General features: G+C 44.2%; 1 protein-coding gene across 1 annotated transcript in view; it reads left to right on the top strand.

Moving 5' to 3' along the window:
• Window positions 1-1,701: 1,701 nt before the first annotated feature.
• Window positions 1,702-23,264, top strand: part of PCLO (piccolo presynaptic cytomatrix protein) — a 261,547-nt gene continuing 239,984 nt past the window's right edge. The window contains exon 1 of the mRNA XM_079975008.1: window positions 1,702-1,826. The gene's annotated coding sequence lies outside the window, so the exon portion shown is untranslated. The remainder of the gene's footprint in view (window positions 1,827-23,264) is intronic.

The raw sequence follows: 23,264 nt of genomic DNA, 5'->3' as shown, positions 1-23,264 counted from the left end.
GACAGCTGATGACATCCGCTGGAGCACCTGAGCTCAGGGTGATACTCATATATTCCACATTCCCCTCCTGGAACTACAGTTCCCCAAGTGGTTTAACAATCAATCCCTCTTCCCGAGGAACTGTAGCTCTGGGAGGGGAACATGCACCCTTAACAAACTTCAACTCCCATAATTATTTGGGGGAAGCCGTAACTGTTTAAAGTTAAAATCACGGTGCTCTGAATGTGGTCAAGGCACTTGCAGGCTTTAGATAAGAGAACATGTTTTTAGTAAGTTCTGTGTGAGCTCACCCACTAGTCTGCTTTGGGTAAGCTGCAAGGAGAGCAGGATTGGGCCCCTTCCCTTTTTAGGTCCTGAGTCTCTCCACTTAGATCTATTGCTCATGATAAATGGATTAATAAGCTACAGCTTTAGTTGATTAATATGAAAATGCATGTTTGAGGTCCTAATTTAAGTAGTAATATTTGCATGGGTCCATGTTTATTATTTTCTAGAAAGTATAGGTTGGAAAAATAAATTTGAAGCACAAGGCTATGCATGCCTATTTAGAGGTGAACCCCACTATATTCCTCTCAGGTCTTCTTCTTCGGTGGTTACTCATAGCTGAGTAAGATTGTCTTCCATGAACACAGTCTTAACAGTGAGTCCGTAAGTGACTGTGGAGGTCAATTTTGGATCCACATGTCCTTCCACAGTGGGGACATAGGTTTCCGGGCAGGAGTTGATCACGGTGTGGATTTGCCAAGCGTGGCTTCCTCTTAGCTCATGCCTCCTTTTCATCCTGAGTTTGTGCTTCTTCAAAATCCACAACATCTTTGGTAAAGCTGTTCTCCAATTGGAGCACTCTCAGGCCAGTGTTTCCTAGTGATCAGTGCTGGTGTTACATTTTTTTAAGATTTGCCTTGAGAGTGTCTTTAAACCTCTTTTGTTGTCCACCGGTATTTCACTTTCCTTTCTTAAGTTGGGAATAGAGTAGTTGCTTTGGAAGACGATAGGCATCCGAACAACATGACCATTCCAATGAAGTTGATGTTGAAGAATCATTGCTTCGACACTGGTGATCTTTGCTTCTTCCAGTACACCGACATTAGTTCACCTGTCTTTCCAAGTGATATGTACATTTTTCCCTACCTTTTCCTATCCTCTCAGGTAGATGTGCATTGGATAGCAGCCCCAATAGTGATTACCTAAATATATCTTTTGAACAAGCAAGGCATAAATAATCTGAACACATGCTCACTCTAGTACCGTAAAGAACCACAAAATGTCTAACAGTATGATCCTGGGCATCCTTACTCATAAGTAAGTCCCACAGTGTTCAATAAGGTTTGCTCCTGAGAAAATATGCAAATGATTGCAGCCTAAACGATGTAACCACCACATTCAAAACATTTTTTTCTATGTACCCTTTGACCACAAGAGTACATTTGTTCTTGTTTTCCTTCTCTGGGCCTGTTGCTTTCATGCATTGGGGTGTGGATGCTTAAGATTGCTGCTTTAAAATAGCAAACGATACAATTTTGCTTAAATCACAGGATGTCTTACATAACATGATATCTTTTTAATCATTGTTGGATGGCATCTTTTTCTCTCTCTGTCTGTTGATTAGGGATCACTGATGCCACAGATATGCTCAGTATTAAGAGCTAGACAAAGCACTCACTTGTTTGAGGGAGGAGATGAAGGGATTAGCGAGACCAATATATCACAGACTAACCTCTTTGCTCTGCACATTCAGAGGAAGACGGGCAATTCCCAGTCTGTAGGACAGCCAGGACCAGTAAAGAGCAGGAATCTTTACACTCCTAGGACTGCAGGACTTTAAGGTATGAGGTTCTGTTATATAAAATCATAGCTATTCAGCTGACCTCTCCCTTTGTGAAGTACTTTCCTATTTGTTTACAAGCGTTCTGAATAATCTGTTGAGGAAACAGAGTCTCACCTCTAAATTTCACAAAGTGGACTTCATTTCATGAATGTTTATGCTGTAATAACTGCATTTGTTAGTCTTTAAGGTGCCACAGGACTCTTATGTTTTAACCTCTCACACATTAAAGATAGAGGAAATAATTTACAAATAATCATTAAAATATTGTGGTTTTGGGCCTAAAATTATGCAAATGAATATGCATGCATAATATTATTATCCAATATTGTTATCCAATGTGTATTCAACTGAATGGAACCAAGGCAAAAAAATAGAATTATAAATTCTGGATAATGGTTTCTCTTCCAGAATACTATGTGAGTACATAGCATTATGTAAGTCATGTAAGGATGCAAGTACAAAGTTGTATGACCTCTTCTTTTATAGATGGATGTCCTCTTAGTCAAATTAGAATTCAATAGGTTATATTAATAAATGATGATTTCATGTGTTAGCAGTGACCAAATTCAGATTTCATTAGTTTGGGACTGAAAGACTATGAGAATGCATTTGAGATTAAGCTGTATGCCAGAACAAATTGTGATATTATGCAATATGTTTATTGCTTACGTGACACAGAAGCTAAGGAAGGAGTTTCACTTTTCCATGTTAAATTGAACCACACCAAATACTCTATGCAATTTTGTTTTTTCGATACATAGTTTTCAATATACTAACTACTGTTTGGAGATATGCTATATTGTCATTTTGTGAAGAGTCCTAGGCTCCTCTGGGAGGTGGGTGGTATATAAACACAATCCCATGATAGCTATAATAGTTTTCTTTGGGTTTTTTGTTTATCTGTTTGTTGCATGGGGGAGCATTCTATGATGTGAGCTTTGGCATGCAGTCTGAAGCCAAGCAAACACAGGGTGACCTTAGTGGGACTTTCTGATCACACGAAAGTGCAGTTTTGCACAGCCTCCTAAAAGGTAGCTGATACATTCTAGCCAAGATCCAGGATCCTCCAACAATTTGGGTGAGCTATTGAGGGGGGGGGGAGGGAGACTATGGTTGCAATTCTCTACACCCTGGGAGTAAATCCCATCAAACACAGCAGGGTTTACAGGGTTGTGCTGTTAAGAGGCCCTGGAACATCACCAGGAACAAATGTCTATAGCAGGCACTTGTTGCATTTTATTTACTTTTATATAAAATATTTCTTAATCACCCTTGCATCACAAGATTCCACAACACTATACAAAAAGTGTAAATAAATTGAAGTCCTGCAACCTACAAATGCAGTTTTAAAGAAGAGAGAGATAGGAGACAAAAATAACCCGAACTAAAATAGTCTAAAATCTCAAATGCCTCGGCAAATAGGAAGGTCTTCATCTGGCACTTAAAAGCTTACAGTGTCAGCACCAGGCAACCTTCGTTCTGGAGGGCATTCCAGAATTTGGTGGCCAATGCAGAAAAGGCCCTGTCCTTTGAAGAAGTATTTTAATGTTTGACATATTAGTGTATTTTTGGTCTTTGTGGAAGCCGCCCAGAGTGGCTGGGGAAACCCAGCCAGATGGGCGGGGTACAAATAATGTGTTGTTGTTGTTGTTGTTGTTGTTGTTGTTGTTGTTGTTGTTATTATTATTATTATTATTATTATTATTATTATATATTCAACCTCTACTGAAAAGGACTCTTGGAGCAGGGCCTGTCCAGAAGATGTTAGGATATGGACAGGCTGGCATGGGAAAGAGATGTTCCTTCAAGTATTTGGCTCTGAAGCCATTTAGGTCTTTGGATCATGGTCACTGTATATCTACTTCAATAAATAAAGAGATACAGCCCAAGAATACAATAACAGCATTTGTCTACTTGGCTGGATCCCGGGTATCACTGGAAACGAATGTGCTTTCTGTTTTATCCTGAGATATCAAAACCGCCTACATTCATTGTGAAAACTCTTCATTCAGCTCTGGCATTGCAATGAAAACCAGCCATGTGACACACTGTGCACATGGATTAATAAATCTCTTCACCCACGCAGTGAGAGCACCACAGTTTCGTAACACCGGTGTCGAGGGCAGGCGAGGATGTCAGGCAATCCTTTTAAAGTCTTCTGCCAAGGCATGCTAAGGTGTATACATTGCATTCCTATTAAGATACAAAGCGTTTAAGAAGGTGTCTTATCTAGCGTTAGAATAAAGGAAGATTTTGTATGGCTGAAGTCCATTCCAAACACCCTTCAAAAATAAAAAGGCCACTTAGGCACACTTCACACAAAAACCAGATGTTAGAGACCGGCAGCGGAAGAGAGATGTTGCTTTTGTGCCGTGGTCTTGAACTTCTTGGCGCCATCTAGATCAACCGTGCTGTTGTAAGCTGGATTTGGGGTGCAATGATCTCATCCTGCAAAGCTCTTGTATTCTTAGTTCCGTGCTTTTAGCAGCTGCATGGCAAGCCTCTGTGACAAACATAAATATCAAGACTGGATTACTTCGTTGTGCACAGTGTGAGGTTTCCCTTGGGTGTAACAAAAACGCTGCAGCTAGTGTAGAATGCAGCCTCTAGATTGTTGACTGAAATGTTGTTGTTGTTGTTGTTTAACTTTATATACTGCCATTTATCCAAAGATCACAAGGTGGTTTACAACACCGTATAACACAGGCTTCCTCAACCTTGGCCCTCCAGATATTTTTGAGACTACAATTCCCAGCATCCCTGACCACTGGTCCTACTAGCTAGGGATCATGGGAGTTGCAGGCCAAAAACATCTGAAGAACTGAGGTTGAGGAAGCCTGATATAACACATCTGCTGGAAACTGCACTGGCTGCCAACATGCTATTGGGTGCAGTTCAGGGTTCTGCTTTTCGCATTCATAGCCCTAATCAGCTTGAAACCAGGTTAGCTAAGGGACCGCCTCCTGCAGAAGAGCTTGCTGAATCAGACCAATAGGCACTCAAATTCAGCATCCTGTTCTCACAGTGGCCAACCAGATGCCTGTGGGAAACCTGTGAGACAGACCTTAGCACGGCAGAACTCTTTCCTCTGGCAGTTTCCAGTTTCCAATTCAGAAGGCAGAGCATAGCTGTCATGGCTAGTAGCCCCTAGTTGGAGAGTCAGTGTGGTGTGGAGAGCCAGTGTGGTGGGAGAGCCAGTGTGGTGTAGTGGTTAAGAGCGGTAGTCTCGTAATCTGGGGAACCGGGTTCGCCTCTCCGCTCCTCCACATGCAGCTGCTGGGTGACCTTGGGCCAGTCACACTTCTCTGAAGTCTCTCAGCCCCACTCACCTCACAGAGTGTTTGTTGTGGAGGAGGAAGTAAAAGGAGAATGTGAGCCGCTTTGAGACTCCTTAAAGGGAGTGAAAGGCGGGATATCAAATCCAAACTCTTCTTCAGTCCACTGTGCTGTGGTCTAAACCACTGAACCTCTTGGGCTTGCCAATTAGAAGGTTGGTGGTTCGAATCCCCGTGACGGGGTGAGCTCCTGTTGCTCTATCCCAGCTCCTGCCAACCTAGCAGTTCGAAAGCACGCCAGTGCAAGTAGATCAATAGGTACCACTGCGGCGGGAAGGCAAACGGTGTTTCCATGCACCCTGGTTTCCGTGACGATGTTCCATTGTGCCAGAAGCGGTTTTGTCATGCTGGCTACTTGACCCAGAAAGCTGTCTGTGGGCAACCACCAGCTCCCTCGGCCTGAAGCGAGATGAGTGCCGCACCCCATAGTTGCCTTTGACTGGACTTAACTGTCCAGGGGTCCTTTACCTTACCTTTTTTTTTACTGCGAAAAGTGGACTGAGTCAACCTCTTTTCCACTCCAAGCTCAGTGTGGTTGTTTAAAAAGTAGAGAGTGTAAAGTAGGGGTAGGCAACCTAAAGGCCAGGGGCCCAATGCGGCCCAATCGCCTTCTCAATCCAGCCTGCGGATGGTCCGGGAATCAGGGTGTTTTTACATGAGTGGAATGTGTCCTTTTATTTAAAATGCCCCTCTGGGTTATTTGTGGGGCTTAGGAATTCGTTCATTTCCCCCCAAAAAATATAGTTCGGCCCACCACATGGTCTGAGGGACGGTGGACCGGCCCACAGATGAAAAAGGTTGCTGACCCCTGGTGTAAAGCTTTATTTATACCCTGTCTTCTTTGACAACTCCTTACAAGGTGGCTTATTAAAAATTATAACAAAAAAATGTTGCATAGTCAGTAAAACAACAATTAACTAGCATAGCTAGAAAGTCTTCTGTTTATATAACCTCTCTTCAGCTGATTTTTAAAGCTATAATTACAAAAATTATTTGTGAGCCAAAAAGTATAGAGAACAAAGAAAACTCCCAAAATAATAAAGATAAAATTCCTTTTAATAATAATTTATAATAATAATAATAATTTATTATTTGTACCCCGCCCATCTGGCTGGGTTTCCCCAGCCACTCTGGGCGGCTTCCAACAGAGATGTAAAATACACTAAAATGTCACATATTAAAAACTTCCCTGAACAGGGCTGCCTTCAGATGTTTTCTGAATGTCAGGTAGTTGTCCATCGCCTTGACATCCGATGGGAGGGCATTCCACAGGGCGGGCGCCACCACCGAGAAGGCCCTCTGCCTGGTTCCCTGCAACTTGGCCTCTCGCAGTGAGGGAACCGCCAGAAGGCCCTCGGAGCTGGACCTCAGTGTCCGGGCAGACCGATGGGGGAGGAGACGCTCCTTCAGATATACTGGACCGAGGCCATTTAGGGCTTTAAAGGTCAGCACCAACACTTTGAATTGTGCTCGGAAACGTACTGGGAGCCAATGTAGGTCTTTCAAGACCGGTGTTATATGGTCTCGGCGGCCGCTCCCAGTCACCAGTCTAGCTGCCGCATTCTGGATTAGTTGTAGTTTCCGGGTCACCTTCAAAGGTAGCCCCACGTAGAGCGCATTGCAGTAGTCCAAGCGGGAGATAACCAGAGCATGTACCATTCTGGCGAGACAGTCTGCAGGCAGATAGGGTCTCAGCCTACGTACCAGATGGAGCTGGTAAACAGCTGCCCTGGATACAGATTTGACCTGTGCCTCCATGGACAGCTGTGAGTCCAAAATGACTCCCAGGCTGCGCAACTGGTCCTTCAGGGGCACAGTTACCCCATTCAGGACCAGGGAATCCTCCACACCTGCCCGCCTCCTGTCCCCCAAAAACAGTACTTCTGTCTTGTCAGGATTCAACCTCAATCTGTTAGCCGCCATCCATCCTCCAACCGCTTCCAGACACTCACACAGAACCTTTACCGCCTTCACTGGTTCTGATTTAAAAGAGAGGTAGAGCTGGGTATCATCTGCATACTGATGAACACCCAGCCCAAACCTCCTGATGATCCCTCCCAGCGGCTGCATGTAGATGTTGATTGATTGATTGGTTTATTACGGCCATTGGCCCATATCTAAAAACAATACATCAAAATTTATCCATAAACAATACAATTTAAACAGTTCCAAGTTAAAACACCCCTATAAAACCAATTTTACTTCAATTAAGTAAACTATACACAATAAGCTCCCTCTATGTCAACCGCAATTCAAATCCCTCAGATTTTGGGGGATATGCGTCATAGTTCTGGCACTTATTGATGGTTCTTAAGTTTGGCTAAGCTGTCAGAGTCATACAGTGATCCATTTCTCCTCTTATGAAATAAGACATTAATCAGGTATCTAGCGACTGCAAGGGATCTACTTGAGTCTTCATCGTTTAATAAGTATATTATTTGGGCTTCCTGAGGTCTGTCAGCTATTCTCAATAAATATGGGGCCAGAAACTTGGACCGTGAAGCCGAATGTATAGGACAACAGAAGATTATATGATATAACGATTCTATAGATCCACTTTTACAGTCACAGAGGAGTGAGATCTGTCCGTTGGAGAGTCTGTTACCCAACACATTTGATGGGAAAACATTGAATCTAGCCTTTATAAAGGCATACCTGTGCATCACCACAGATAAGGTAGTTAAATAAGATGGAAGCTTCGTTGATGGTGTTAAGCCAAGGTTTATCGGCGAACAGGTGCCACCACCTGTCGCAATATTAAATTGTAAATCCATCTCCTCTAATTTGTGAGTTATAATTCTCTTGGCAGAAATTAAATCCAATTTTAGTAGTTCAGATGGAGATAGTCCTAAGGACACAAGTTTCCCATGTATTATTTTTGCCCAAGGGCTAGGGAAGTCGTCTCTCCAGAGACACTGTATCAAGTGGAGATTTGGAAGTTTATGCCATAATGCCAACCAGTAACAGAGGATGCATTTCCATAATGTGGTTTCTAGAGATGTAACATTTAGTTCGAGACGTATAGCAGTATTGCCTACACACCTGGGTAATTTTAGCAACCTTCTTAGCAGCTGGTTTTGGATTACCTCCAATTGGGTTAGATTAACAAAGGACCCCCATATTGGGATTGCATATGCTATTGTTGCAATCACCTTTGCCTTGAAAACTTTTAACACTGATGGAATATGGAAAGCCCCATCTGAAAAGAAAAAACGCAGTAGCGCAAAGGAAAGGGCTTTAGCTCTATTTAATACATATGCCAGATGGACCTTCCAGCCCATGTTGTGTTGGAGAAGAACTCCCAAGTATTGAAATTTAAAGACTTGGTCAATGGCTTTTCCGTCTATTCTCCAATTATAGGTTTTTCGACTCTTGGTGAAAATTAGAACTTTGGACTTGGCATGATTAATTGTAAGAAAATTTGATTTGCAGTAAGCATCAAAAATTTTCAGTGCCCTCCTAAGGCCTACTCTTGAGAAAGATAGGATCACTGCGTCATCTGCGTAGAGTAGAAGGGGGCAACGATATTGGGCAAGGCGGGGGGCATGGATCGTTTCTTGAGAATCTATCAGAGGCGCCCTCATATCACTTATAAATAGATTAAAAAGGGTCGGAGCAAGGATACATCCTTGACGGACACCTCTATTGATGGTTACTGAATTTGAGAGGTCGCCGGCCGGAGTGATTCTCACCCTTGCGGCTGATCCGTCATGCAATTTAGTTATTAGCCACAAAAGTCTTTTGTCTATTCCCCATCGTGCTAATTTTCCCCAAAGTAATCCCCTGGGGATGCTGTCAAAAGCAGCCTTTAAATCAATAAAGGCCGCACAAAGTTGGCCTCTATTTGGGGCGGAATATTTCCGGGCAAGGTGGTATAAAACTAAGACATGATCAACCGCTGACTGATTCGGTCTAAAACCAGCCTGTTCAGGCCCAATCAGGTTGTTCTCTTCGGCCCACTTAGTAAGCTTAGTTAACAAGAACCGTGCATATATTTTCCCAATTATTGACAATAAACTGATATTTCTGTAATTTCCTGGGTCATCTGTCGAGCCCTTTTTATGAATTGGAATAATAATCGCATCCTTCCATATTCTTGGAACCTTCCCACTGTTGTTTACGGCATCAAAAGTAACGGCCAGGATTTTCGCCCACCAGTGTGCATGAAGCTTTATAGCTTCCGCCGGGACTAAGTCGGGACCGGGGGCTTTTCCAACTTTGAGGTCGGAAATGAGTCCGTGGATTTCTTCCGGGTCAGTGGGTGGCCAAAGAGGGAGCTGCTCATAGAATCCATCGATTGTATTAATATTAAGGTCTGGTAAGGCAAAATAGTTCCTTAGAAATGATTCCCAAACTGGGGCAGGAATAACGGTTAGTGGGTAACTTTTAGATTTTCTGTTAACCAACAGCCAGAATTTTCGGGAATTACGGGTATTTGAGGCAGCTATAAGTGCATGCCAGCGGTTCAGTTGCCATTCCTGTTTGGCCTTTTTTTGCACATATTTGTAAGCTGATTTTGCCTGATAGTACTCCTTGGGAAGCATAGTCGCCCCTGAGGATTTGTAATCATTATAAATAGCACAAAGATGTTGTTTGGCTTGTTTGCAATTACGGTTAAACCACAGTGCACCTGTCTTGGAGTGGGCCCGATTTACCTGGTGGGTTGGGACAGTAAAGAATGACGTGAGGTCATTCAACAGATTGGCAAATAGATTAATAGTTTGATCGAGTTCATATGAGGTTATGTCAAGGGCTGAATAGGTTTGTATGATCTTCTGCTGAAAAAATTGAGAATATTTTTGAGCCTGCGTTACAGACCACTTTATACCCTTCACTCGTAATGCCGTATTAATGCCCTCTACCGGGTTTTCTGTGTTAGTGTCTAATTGAGTTGGATGACTGTACTCGTCCCCGTGCCAGTCTAGGTCAAACATAGCAGCAAGTGGAAGGTGGTCACTGAACTGAATATTGTCAATCTTAAAAGAGAGAGCTTTCGGCATCAGATCACTCGAGGCTAAAAGGTAATCTAGTACACTGTTTGATTTTATGCCTAGGTGGGTATACTCCCCCGGTATATCGGGAGGGCAGCAACCATTCAGGGGTACTAGGTTTAAGCGAATAGCCATTTGGTAAAGAAGTACTCCCGCCTCGTTTACTTTAGAGTCTTTTGAGGTTCTCCTCACGGCATGTCTCAAATCATAATTGTCGAGGCATGGAGCAGACCACCATTTAGCTTTAGTTAAATCGACCCAATTTGCTGCTATGCGTGCGTTAAAGTCGCCCCCAATTAAGGATTGGCTATTGGAATATTTAACTCGGCATGATACTAAATGATCTTCTAATATTTCCCATCTATCATGCAGTTCAAGGGACGAACCCCCTGGCGGGAGGTAGACATTGGAGATTAGCAGTGATACTTCCCCCCCCCGACATCAACCCGGATAGAGCATAGGGGGGAGCAGTCAAAACTAATGAAAATTTGAAATGCAGCTTCAGTGAGATACCAATTACTAGACCACCTTTCGGCCGTCCTCCTTTCTGGGAGGGGCAAGCTGGAAGAGATAGAAGGTCAAATCCGTTTATAACAATTTCACCCTCCTCCCAAGTTTCTTGCAATAGAATGATATGAAACGAATTGATATACGACTGGAATTCTGGGTCACATTTTTTCCTACGCCAGCCAGCGATGTTCCAACAGAGGATCGATATTGGTGGTTTTTTGGGTTGTCCGGCTAACCGTCATTTAAATTCTTGTGGGAAGCTCTTATGCAGCAAGGACGCGCCCTTAAAGAAGTCCGTTATTTTCCTTTGCTGAGGGTTGATGTCCTGGTGTGGTGAGTCTTTTGCTCTGGTGCGCACCGGTTGTGGTGGGTCTTTTGCTCTGGTGCGAGCCGGTTGTGGCACGATCAAGTCGCAAGGGCCAGAATTTTTGGGGGGCAGAAAAGAGTTAGCATCCTGGTGAGTAGAGATAATATTTGGCGATTTTAGCTGTCGGGCCCAACTAGGCTCTGAAGAGGCTCCTGCCAAGTCCGCTGGAGCCGTCCTCTTTGGGGATCTAACCGAAACACTTGTGATCATTTGATTTATATGTCCTGCTGGGTCTTCAGTCCACTCTGTGTTGACTCTCGACACTATAGTGTCTTCCTCACGTAATTTTTGGATTTTTGGTGGAGAAGCCTGACTTGGAGTGGCCACTACCATCTCAGGTCGTGGATGGTCTTCGATGTATGTTGATTCCAAGTCCGGCATGGAGGGGTGCAGGGGCGACGATTTATCCAGGGGAGTGTTATCCTGAGATTCATTCTTTGATCGGTTAATCTCAGAGGGAACAGATAAGTCTATTAAAAGCAGGGATGAGTTACCAGTGTGAAGGGGAGGAGAAGAGTCTGCCTCCAGCAGTGAGACCTTCCCATCCAATGCCGATGGCACCTTATATGCTGGATATTGGGGGATTGTTGTTTCCACCTCCATGGGGCATGGCACCGCTAAGTTAGAGTGGGTATTATTCATAGTAACTCCGTTGCAGGCGATACTTAGGAGCTGAAGTTTAAGTGAGTCCAGCCTATTTATAATTTCTTGTTGTTCCATCGCTGGTAACTCTCCAAAGGAGGCGATAAGCTCTCTTTCCTCCTGGGGTGTCAAAGAGTTACTGGCACAATCATAGTGTTTAGTTGTAGGAGTGGGGGTACTATGGGACTGGCCCCGGCATGAGGTGTACAGCTCAGCCTTCTTTTGTGGTTCAGGATGGGAAGGTTGTACCGTCTCCTTGATTAATCTCTCCGATAGGAGGGGTCTAATTATGGAGTCCATGAAAACTCTCGTTGGAAAAATGCCAAGACTATTCAAAAACACTTTTTGCTGAATAATAAGAGAGGGGATTCTTGCAGAGTGGAAAGCCAGCATTATTCTCTGATATCTGTTCTGGCGGACTAGGGGAAGCACAGCACAAAGATCTATTTGTGATGTCTCGAGTTTTAGAAGCCATCTGAGGTGCTCTTTAGACCCATGTAGCGTTGTCCAACTTAGGTCCCTTTCCCGGAAGGTTAGGGAAATCTTCCTTGGATGTAGAATCAGGGATTGGTGATTCAGTGCGGGGTTGAGATTGTATTTGCAGTTCTTCATGCAATCAGTGTTTGGTGGAGCTTTCTGCCGGTGCAATGGAACATCTACTGCCCCATCTTGGGCTGTCTGTGCCGGCTGGTCATCCAGTTTTTGCTGAAGGCTATGCAGCTGAGAGGATAGGCTGTCAATTCTCTTAAATATACAGTTTAGAGTTCTAATTATTAGATGGAGTTGCTCGCATCCTGTGCAGTCCGATTCGGCTACCAACTCCTCCTTCGGATAGGGACCGTCCCCATTTGTGTTACCATTAGCGTTTCCAATTTGTAACATCTCAGGGGCCTCATCTTCTGATGTTGTTTCAAGGGCAGTTAGAGGATCGAAACGATTTTGAGTTGCTATTGAGTAGGTACATTCCTCGGGGCCTCTCCCTCCTTTAGGTGAACCCTTTCTTAATTGCTTAGGCCTCGGAGAGGATAATGCCTCGTCAGAGTCTCTTGGACGTTTTCCATGACCCATAAGTCAATTTTGCAGGAGAAACCGTCGTGGGCACTGTGCTGGGGAGCTCCTTAAATCCTTTAGTCTTCCTCACAAGAATACTACCACTTCCAGGAGAGTGGTGCCATAAAATTACTCACAGTAAGGCAGTTAGTTCAAGCCTCTTCCTTCCCCTCTTCCTTGTTCCTAGGATTTTCGAGACAGCTCGGTTCCAGCAGTCGGGCAAAATTCACTTCGTAGTATGCAATAAACTAAAAGCTAGAGGAAAGAGCTGGTCGACAGGGCAGAGGATTTATGCCCAGGAGAACCTTTCACTTATCTCTCCCAGTTAGGGAGGCGGCGGCAGCCGTGGCGGCAAGTCCGGGCGTCAGAGCAACCCAGATAAAAAGAAAACAAAGATAACACAAGCAGCGGGATACTAAAAGATTACTAAAAGACAGCCAGCACAGCCAGCAGATCATTAAAACTCACGGATAAAAACAAGGGAGGATAAAAACCGCTTAAAACCACTTAAAAACTCTGATAAGGGTAAGCGAAATTACCCGGAAACTACCTTCGCCGCCATGTTGGATCCTCCCCTCGGCACCCCACAAGTGAGAGCCCAGGGGTCTGAACACTCATCCCCCACCACCACTTTCTGAACACGGCCCAGGAGGAAGGAGCGGAACCACTGTATGACAGTGCCCCCAGCTCCCAGCCCCTCAAGACGGTCCAGAAGGATGTCATGGTCGATGGTATCAAACGCCGCTGAGAGATCCAGCAGAACTAGGAAACAGCTCTCACCTTTGTCCCTAGCCCGCCGGAGATCATCAACCAGTGCGACCAAGGCAGTTTCAGTCCCATGATGAGGCCTGAATCCCGACTGGAAGGGATCCAAATGGTCCGCTTCTTCCAGGCGTGCCTGGAGTTGTTCAGCAACCACTCGCTCAATCACCTTGCCCAAGAATGGAAGGTTTGAGACTGGGCGATAATTGGCCATCGTGGCCGCATCTAGAGATGGTTTTTTAAGAAGCGGTTTAATAACCGCCTCTTTCAGCGGGTCTGGGAAGGCTCCCTCACGGAGGGAAGCATTCACCACCCCACGAAGCCCATCGCCCAGTCCTTCCCGGCTAGCTTTTATAAGCCAGGATGGGCAAGGATCCAGGAGACAGGTGGTTGGCTTCACTCGTCCAAGCAGCCTGTCCACATCCTCGGAGGTAACAGATTGGAATTGATCCCACACAACTTGACCAGACAGGACTCTAGCACTCTCCCGCCCCGGCCCTGCTCCCACGGTGGAGTCTACTTCTTCCCGAATCTGAGCGATTTTATCTGCAAAAAAATTTGCAAAATCATTTTTAACTGACTTTACTGCATTGTAAAGGGCAACAAGTACTTTTATAACACTGGGGCTTGTCTGTTATTGATAAGAGATGTGTATTATAATATTTATGCCATGGGTAACTATGTTTCTGCATAAATGTCTAGAAACCGAGCCATGAGATACTGATCAAGAAGCCTAGTTCACGGTTTTCCTGCAGTACAGCAGCGGCTGCTTGAACTCTGAACGTGGGCAAATGAACAACAACACATCTCTTGTTCCTGTTAGTAAGGCATGGGATTGCTGCTGTCAGTGCTGGTGGAGGAATTACAGTTCACTTTATCATAACTCCTAGGTTTGTTATCTTTGTTTGCACAACCCTTTCTTTCCTGGCAACTGCTTCCCTGTGTTGATGGCAAGTTGCAACTATCGAATGCAGCAATGGCTGTGTGAGAAGCAGCAGCACCTACAAAACCAGTGTGCAATGAGTCAAATGGCCTTTAAAAGCAGATGGGTGGGGGTGGAATCTGTGGGTTCGACTGGAGCAGTAGCACGGGGCATCCGGAGTACTCTCCTGAAAGAGATTCGGAAAGCTGCATCTGTTGAATCCTTCAGTCATTTCTCAAAAACCCAGTTGTTTATCCAGACCTGTTTATGCACCTGCTCTTTTAACTGCTGGAATTAAAGTAAATGTGTTGGATTCTGATATTTACTTGTATTTTATTGCATTTTTAATTTAATAATTTTTGTAATCTGCTTAGGGACTTTTGCCAAAAATGTTAAGCCCTTTGCCCCGGCACCGTTTCCCCAGTCTAAATTACTCCTCTCTCTGAAGCTGCTACTGTCCTTGCAGCAAATCTTCTGGGTCATTTGTGATTTGGCCCTGAGTGTGCTACCAGTACCAGAGGTGGCTGGAATTATGGGTTTGCAATCGTGCTTGTCATATTTTGTTGGCTCTCCACATTCTGCTTCTTGATCCTTATACTTATTATTAGTGTTGTTCCAGTTTTTTTCTGCATTAAGAAAAGCCAATTAGGAAGTAGAAAAATTATCCAAAAGAAGTGAACATTTTGGTGAAACTTTACTTTTGAGGTGGCTGTGTGTGTGGTTATGAGTCTTCTTTCTTTCATTCTACACACCATCACTCTGGTAGTCTGCATTCTGCAGCCTTCCTGGGTGCCAATGCTTCCTAAAACCCAGCACATCCTCAGCTGAGCTTTCCTGAAAGCACAGAAAAGCAGTGATGCTATCTGCCATGCTCTTGAGAGCTTCTCACTGTTGTGGTTTTTTCAAGTGGAGAATTTTTACTTTTTTAAAAATAATGGCATTAAAAAAAAGATATAATGGAGGACTTCCTTTTAAAAATAAGAATTGGTGAGTGCACCAAGCTCAGGAACTTGGTACCCAGTCTACCCGGTTTCCTGCTCTTTAATTAAAGCTCAGAGGAAGATAACATGACTGAGACTCCTCACATGGAGCTTTTTGAGATCAGGAAGTTCAGGCAGCTGGGGAGGCTGCAGAGAGCTGGAGAAAGAAAAACACTCACCACCGCCAGCTACCACACAATAACAAGGTGAACTCAAGCCTGTGCCACTCAAAATTATGAAGAAATTCTAAAGAACACTCTCTCATTCAGGGGAGAAAAGTTGAAATTTGAGGGCAGTCTTTGTATCAGATCAGAGCTGATATCCTAGGGGGCTAGTTTTATCATCTCTCTTTAAAACAGTGGTAGCATTTGATTTATCTTTAAAAGAAAAAACGTTATTCACAGTAGTGACAGTAAGTACCCTTTTATTGTGTTGTGCAAAATACAGTTGTTACAAGACTTTGTCACCTCTACCTGATAACATTCATAGCATCTCTGTAGCAAGCTGGCTACTTTTAGTATCAGCCATGTCAATTTATAATTTGCTGCTTGTTTGAACCACTTACATTTAGCCTTTAACATCCTCAAGCTAAGTAGATCATAGTTGTGATAATGTAGGACATGATCAACAACTCTGGAGAAATTGCAGTTGTCACAGCTTTGGTGGAAATGGCATTGGGCAATATCCTTTTTGGTTAAGATTCATTGTCGTAGGGGGAGATGTATGCCTCTTCCATCCCCCCATGACTGAGGAGTATCCCATTAAAGGAATCCTGAGGGCAGGGCTTCAGCCCATACACCCAGGCAGGGGCTGAGGGCCATAGCACTCCCCAACATGGCAAACCTGATGGATTGCATCTATTTGATGTATGTCATAAAAAGGTATACGTACCCCTGATCATTAGGTCCAGTCACGGACAACTCTGGGGTTGCGCGCTCATCTTGCTCTATAGGCCAATGGAGCCGGTGTTTGTCTGCAGACAGCTTCCCAGTCATGTGGCCAGCATGACTAAGCCACTTCTGGCGAACCAGAGCAGTGCACGGAAATGCCGTTTACCTTCCCGCCGGAGCGGTACCGATTTATCTCTTTGTACTTTAACGTGCTTTCGAACTGCTAGGTGGGCAGGAGCAGGGACCAAGCAATGGGAGCTCACCCCGTTGTGGGGATTCGAACTGCCAACCTTCCAATCAGCAAGCCCTAGGCTCAGTGGTTTAGACCACAGCACCACCTGCGTCCCTTGCTGTATGTCATAGGTCATCCTTATATCAGGTTTGACCCCCTGCAATTGTCCAGCAAGCGGGCTGGATAATATTTGAGAAACCCAGGGCCAAGCCAAGCTCACTTGCATCTTTAATCAACAAATTTGTGGCCGAACTTGAACCCAAGAAGCCCGTCTGTGCTCCTTTCATTATCTGTTGCATGTATTGTGGGGGTTGTCTGCCAACCCAATCATCTTTATTGGAAACTTAGAAGATTATTTCATGCCACTCTTCTAAGGAATACGTTAAACAGAAAAATACAAGAGGGATGAAGATATTAGAAAAGAATGTACTACGATACTGACTATATAGGACTCGTATTTTGTACATACTGGACTCGGTGGTCAACCGAAAAGTTACATTTTTATTATATTATGTCACGGTGTTGTTTTTGACATTATGAGAAGTGGTATCTAATTTTTGAGAAATAGTTCTAGTAAATAACTTTGCAATTGTTACTATACGGCCTATTATGTCTATGTGTGTTTTCAACTGCATTTGCATAATATAGGCATTCTGGTGGTTTATGGTTTATGTATTGTGGGGGTGACAGGTCACATTGCCTGGGCACACAACTGGTAGATTCAACAGATGCAGGATGCTGCAGCCAGGATGTTTAGTAGAGCAGCTAGATGCACACGTTACACCTGTGCTGAGGGAACCACACTGGCTGCTAATCAGCTACTGAGCCATGCTCATCCTTTTGTTGTTGTTTTTTAATATATATTTTTTATTAAATTTTCTGTATTACAATTTTTTTGTATTACAATTCAGAATATTCATTTAAACAACTTTAAAATATGAATGATTACCCTTCTTCTCTTTCCATGGTTCAATTTGCATAACATAAATCCCTGCATATTTTACATAAACTGAACCATTCAGTATTCCATTATTCCATCCATCAAAACTTATTTACACTGTTGAATTTATCTGCCAATGTTTTCAAGTGACTAAACAATTAAACCCCTGTGTTGCAAACAATTATCAGTAATATCCAAGGCAACACGATGACTAAGTAACAATGCAATATCAATATAAACTCTTTATATAATTTATACGGAAGATTGAACAATATGAAAAACCAAATAAACAGAATCTCATAAATCTCTGAAAGTACGTCTTATAAGTCTCTGAAAGTCTTTGTAGACTATGCAAGTCTCTGAAAGAAGCAATGGGTCAGATTCTTATCTGATGAAAACAAGCCATAAAGCTTTGTTTTATGACGTCCAACGCTGCCGAAGTGGTCCGCAAACCCACTGTTTCACTGAATTCTGCTTCATCACAGCAGAAGGATACAAAAATGCTTCATAAACCCATATATATGGTGAAAAGGAGGGCTTGGGAGCCCGAAGGGGGCCGGATTTTCACTATGTAGTGTAAAAATCCTTTTTTCTTTTTTTTTATGTCATTCATTAGTAATAAAATGGGGAATTCGTGGATGGGAACCAGGGACAACCTTAGGAAAAGTATTTTTATTTTGTTTTTGATTTTTTCTGTTCTCTTATCTTTCGTATATATGAATAAGGTATATAGTTTAAGTGTCATTGATTAGACTAAAGTAAATATAACATTGAAATAATGGCTAAAATAAGTGATGATATTAAGGTTAAAACTTGCTGAACAAATATGGGAAATGGAATACAAGAAGGGGAGGCGTGGGGAAGTCCAGAAAAGAAGCTATTGAAAATGGGATTTAAAAGGTGGAATCTCTTTTTCTTTTTCTTTTTTTTCTTTTTTTTCTTCTTTTTTTCTTTCATTTTCCTTTTTCGTTTTTATGTATGTATTTTTGCTATTTGTACCTTTTAGAAATGATAATAAATATTATTTAAAAAAAAAAACCAAAGGCTTCGCTGCAGAGGACAAATAAGAAAACGCACACACACACACTGTGAAATACCACACATTTTCCTGGCTCCGGTGTGAGGATGAAGAAGGACACATACACAAACCCCTGTTTGTTCAATAATAATAATAATAATAATAATAATAATAATAATAATAATTTATTATTTATACCCCGCCCATCTGGCTGGGCCTCCCCAGGTATACTGGACCGAGGCCGTTTAGGGCTTTAAAGGTCAGCACCAACACTTTGAATTGTGCTCGGAAACGTACTGGGAGCCAATGTAGGTCTTTCAAGACCGGTGTTATATGGTCTCGGCTTTTTAGCTTCTGTTGTGTTGTAATAAATGAAGCAAAAGATAGAAAAGATGCTTCTTTCAAACATGAGTAGTAATGTATCTTACATTTCTCTTTTCTCCCAAAACAGCACCTATATGGAACTTTTGGTGAAATGCAAGATTGTTTTATTAATTTATTTAATGTAATCAATTAACATGTCTTCCTAATTCAGAGCAAGTACTTAAACGATTGCAGTCTAAGTAGCTTAGGTTCGTAGGTGTCTAATCCTATTGGTGGTTATTGTGATGTAGGCTCTTAAATAATGCAATTCACTTTTGAAAATGGGATTTAGGCAATTGTAAAAATTGTTCCCGCTTGAAAATGTAAACATTGGTCTGTTAAACACATATCTTCTTTCTTCCATAACATGCATGTGGCTTTCCTCGTGTGTCACAAATGAATATTGTACACATGCTACTTTTTTCTTCTTTGTCAAGGGTTATGTGCCTAAGCATATTCTGTGTACTGGTACATTAGATACAGTAAAAATTGGACAAAATCACTCATTTTTCACAAGTGGTAGCATTTTGGATGTTTTAAGCATGCAGATATATTGCATTGGTTCTTTATTCCACAGATCTTTGCCTGCCCGGTCTCCCTGTTTGCTTACATGTTCACTGAATGCTGTTGCTTGTTATACCCTTTCTGTCTTCTCTTTGGACAGGCCGATAGGCAGACATTATTTGTAGTCTAAACAGCCCTGGGGGTGCGGGTGCATCCTAAACCAAGAAGGAACTACAGTGGTACCTCGGGTTACATACGCTTCAGGTTACAGACTCCGCTGACCCAGAAATAGTACCTCGGGTTAAGAACTTTGCTTCAGAATGAGAACAAAAATTGTGCTACGGCAGCACGGCGGCAGGGGGAGGCCCCATTAGCTAAAGTGGTGTTTCAGGTTAAGAACAGTTTCAGGTTAAGAACAGACCTCCGGAATGAATTAAGTACTTAACCCGAGGTACCACTGTATACAATAAATAGAGGAAGTAAAAAATGTTTATTAAGGGATGCGGGTGGCGCTGTGGGTTAAACTGCAGAGCCTAGGACTTGCCGATCAGAAGGTCGGCGGTTCAAATCCCCGCAACGGGGTGAGCTCCCGTTGCTCGGTCCCTGCTCCTACCAACCTAGCAGTTCGCAAGCATGTCAAATGCAAGTAGATAAATAGGTACTGCTCCAGCGGGAAGGTAAATGGTGTTTCCGTGCGCTGCTCTAGTTTGCCAGAAGTGGCTTAGTCATGCTGGCCACATGACCTGGAAGCTGTATGCTGGCTCCCTTGGCCAGTAAAGAAAGATGAGCGCCGCAACCCCAGAGTCGGTCACGAATGGACCTAATGGTCAGGGGTCCCTTTACCTTTACCTTACCACCTGAGCCTATGGACTCCAGAAGGGTCTTCTATCTCCCATACCTACAGCCTTGGATTCAGACAGAAATCAAACATTGTGCTCTGCCTCTTTGACTTTTCCAGCCTTCAGCTGACATTACACACACTTTTCAACTCTAAACTCTGGCTTTTGTCCTTCTAACCAACTAAGAGCTATAAGAGCGGCCCCACCCATTTGTCATCTGTCCCAGAGGCCCCCCTCCATTGCTTTCTTAATGGCTCATCACCTTTCCTTCCTTCTCTTAATGGCCCATCAGGCCAGGCATGAGGAAGCTAGCATATTTTAACCCTTGCTCAATCCAGGGGTTCGGAAGACTTGATTAAATTCTAACACTTACTGGATCCATGTATTTGGCACCCTGGAACTCATAGCAATATCTGTGAGAAGCTGCTGGGAGCGGTCATTGGGAGTTTGGGGACAAGGCGTCATCAGTTTGCTGACGACACTCAGCTCTTTTTCTCTGTAACATCTAATTCCGGAGAGGCTGTGTTGGCCCTGAACCGGTGCCTGGAAACAGTGGTGAAGATGGATGAGGGAAAAGCAAGCTCAGCTTGAATCCTGGCAAGGCCCTGTGGGCAAGTGATTCTTGTGTCCAAGAAATGGGCAGCTGGTTCGCAAGTCTGGGGGTGCTTCTGGGTCCAGCTTTTGTCACTGGAGAACCAAGTAGCTCCAGAGGCTAGGAGCGCCTTTCACCAGATGTGCTTGGTACAACAGCTTCAACTCTTCCTGGACTGAAAGAGCTTGATCACAGTAGTTCAGTCATTTGTGACTCCGAGAATGGATTAGTCCAATGTGCTATGTGGGGCCTCCCTTGTGCTTGACCTGGAAACGACAGTTAGTGAAGAATGCTGCAGCAGAGCTGCTGGCAGGAGTGCAGCCTTGCAACTGGGGCAAGTTGAAGGTGCAACTGTTGGTACAGAAGGCTTGGGACCACTTACCCTATGTGGATGAAAAAGATCCCTAACTTGACCACAGGGCTGAACTTCACTGCATGTAATGCTTTGAAGGAAAATGTAATAAAAATGATATATAGATGGTACATGACCCCAGTTAAACTTGCCAAAATATACCATTTGTCTGATAATAAATGTTGGAAATGTAAAGAACATGAAGGAACATTCTTTCACCTCTGGTGGACTTGCCCTAGAGTGAAGGCCTTCTGGGAAATGATATATAATGAGTTGAAAAAGGTATTTAAGTATACCTTCACTAAGAAACCAGAGGCCTTCCTTCTGGGCATTGTCGGCCAGAAGGTGTTAAAGAAGGACCGAACATTTTTTATGTATGCAACAACGGCAGCAAGGATACTCATTGCTAAGAATTGGAAAACTCAAGATCTACCCACACTGGAAGAGTGGCAGATGCAGCTGATGGACTATATGCAACTGGCCGAGATGACTGGCAGAATCCGAGACCTGGGAGAAGAGAGGGTTGAAGAAGACTGGAAGAAATTCAAGATTTATTTACAAAAGTATTGTAATTTGGCAGAAGGCTAAGAAGGATGCTAGATCATAAATAACTGCCTACCATTGAATTAGATTTGAATTTGACGATAAGTGAGATTGAGGAAAATATAAAATTTTTGGAGAATTATTAAATTAAGTTAATTGAACGAGATTTAAGAATGTAAACAAGACGATAAATTGCTGGGAAAAGGTCATAATGATGTAAGTGGGAGTGGGAGACGTGAGGGAGTCCAAAGAAGTTTTGAAAAATGTGTTATGATTCATGTTATATTGTTTATCATTTCTGCATTTTGTATTTAAAAATTTTTAATAAATATTTATATATTAAAAAAGAAAAAGATCCCTAACTTATGCCTTTGGGTTCGACCTAAATCCCCCTCCCATGTTTGTTGTTGGACATTAGTGCCATGTGCCACGAAATAACACTGCCGTGTGTCATTTTGCAGTATGAGGACAACAGAGAGTGCACTGGACTCACTTCAGAACCAGATGGGCTGGAAAGCCGCAGATGTGTGAACTGAGGGAGTCATGTAGACAGAATCCCTGAGGAGATGTGCCGTGTCTGATTATGTCACCTGGTCCTTTCCCTTTCGGCTTTGTCCTGGCCTCCCTCTGAGGTCATGCGAGCATATTCTGTGGCCAGAGCGTATCCACCGCTACAGACTCTTTTTCTGGTGACTTTTCATATGCAGGCATACAGTGCCCAAGTTGTTAAGGGCTTTCTATACTAACAGTAACACCTTGAACCTGGCCCGGTAGTAAACCCACAACAAGTTCAAGGGATGCACCAGGCAGAGCACAAGCCCCATTACAGCAACCCCCTTTCAATTCATGAACCTCTGCCCCCCCGAACTGCATATATCTGCAACAACAGCCATGGGATGCTTTTCTTTCCAGTGTGCCTTTGATTCCTGCATCGCAAGGGGTTGGACTGGATGACCCTCAGGGACCCCTTCCATCCCTTACCATTCTAGGACCAGAGGGGAGATCCTGCCCCGACCGTGGGCGCGCGCCGTGCGGTTCCTTTAAGCGCTGCCGAGCCGGGCGGAGGATGCAGCTCTCGTGTGTGTGTGTGCGCGCACGCACGCGCGTGTGTGTGTGTAAAGGGGAGGAGGGGCAGCAGCCGGCCTTGTGCAAGGAGCATGCGCCGTGCGGGGCCGAGGAGGGAGGGGGCGGAAGAGCGCTCTCGGCTCCTTCTCGCCCTCCTGTCTGTCGAGCGGCAGCGGCAGCGGGGGACACCCGGCTCGGGAGCCATGCAGGAGCCCTAGCCCGCCCTCGCCTCTCCAGCAGCAGCAGCAGCAGCAGCAGCAGCAGTTGGACGCAGAGCCGAGAGCTCGCCCTCGCCCTCGCCCTCGCGCCGCCGAGCCATGGGCAACGAGGCCAGCCTGGAGGGCGGCGAGGGCTGGGCCGGGCTGCCCGAAGGCGTGGCCGGCGCGGCGGACGGCGGCGGCTCTCCGCGGCAGCAGCAGGGCCCCCCTTCCGGGGCCGGGGCGGCGGCGGCGGCGGAGCTGAGCCGGCTGAGCGAGGACGAGAGGAGGCAGATCGCCGCCGTCGTGTCAAGGGCGCAGCAGGGGCTGCCCGAGGGCGAC

Source organism: Podarcis cretensis (assembly GCF_951804945.1).
Source record: "Podarcis cretensis genome assembly, chromosome: 5".
Classification (NCBI taxonomy): Eukaryota; Metazoa; Chordata; class Lepidosauria; order Squamata; family Lacertidae; genus Podarcis; species Podarcis cretensis.
The sequence above is the reverse complement of the archived record's forward strand: the minus strand, read 5'-3'. Positions and strand labels throughout refer to the sequence as shown.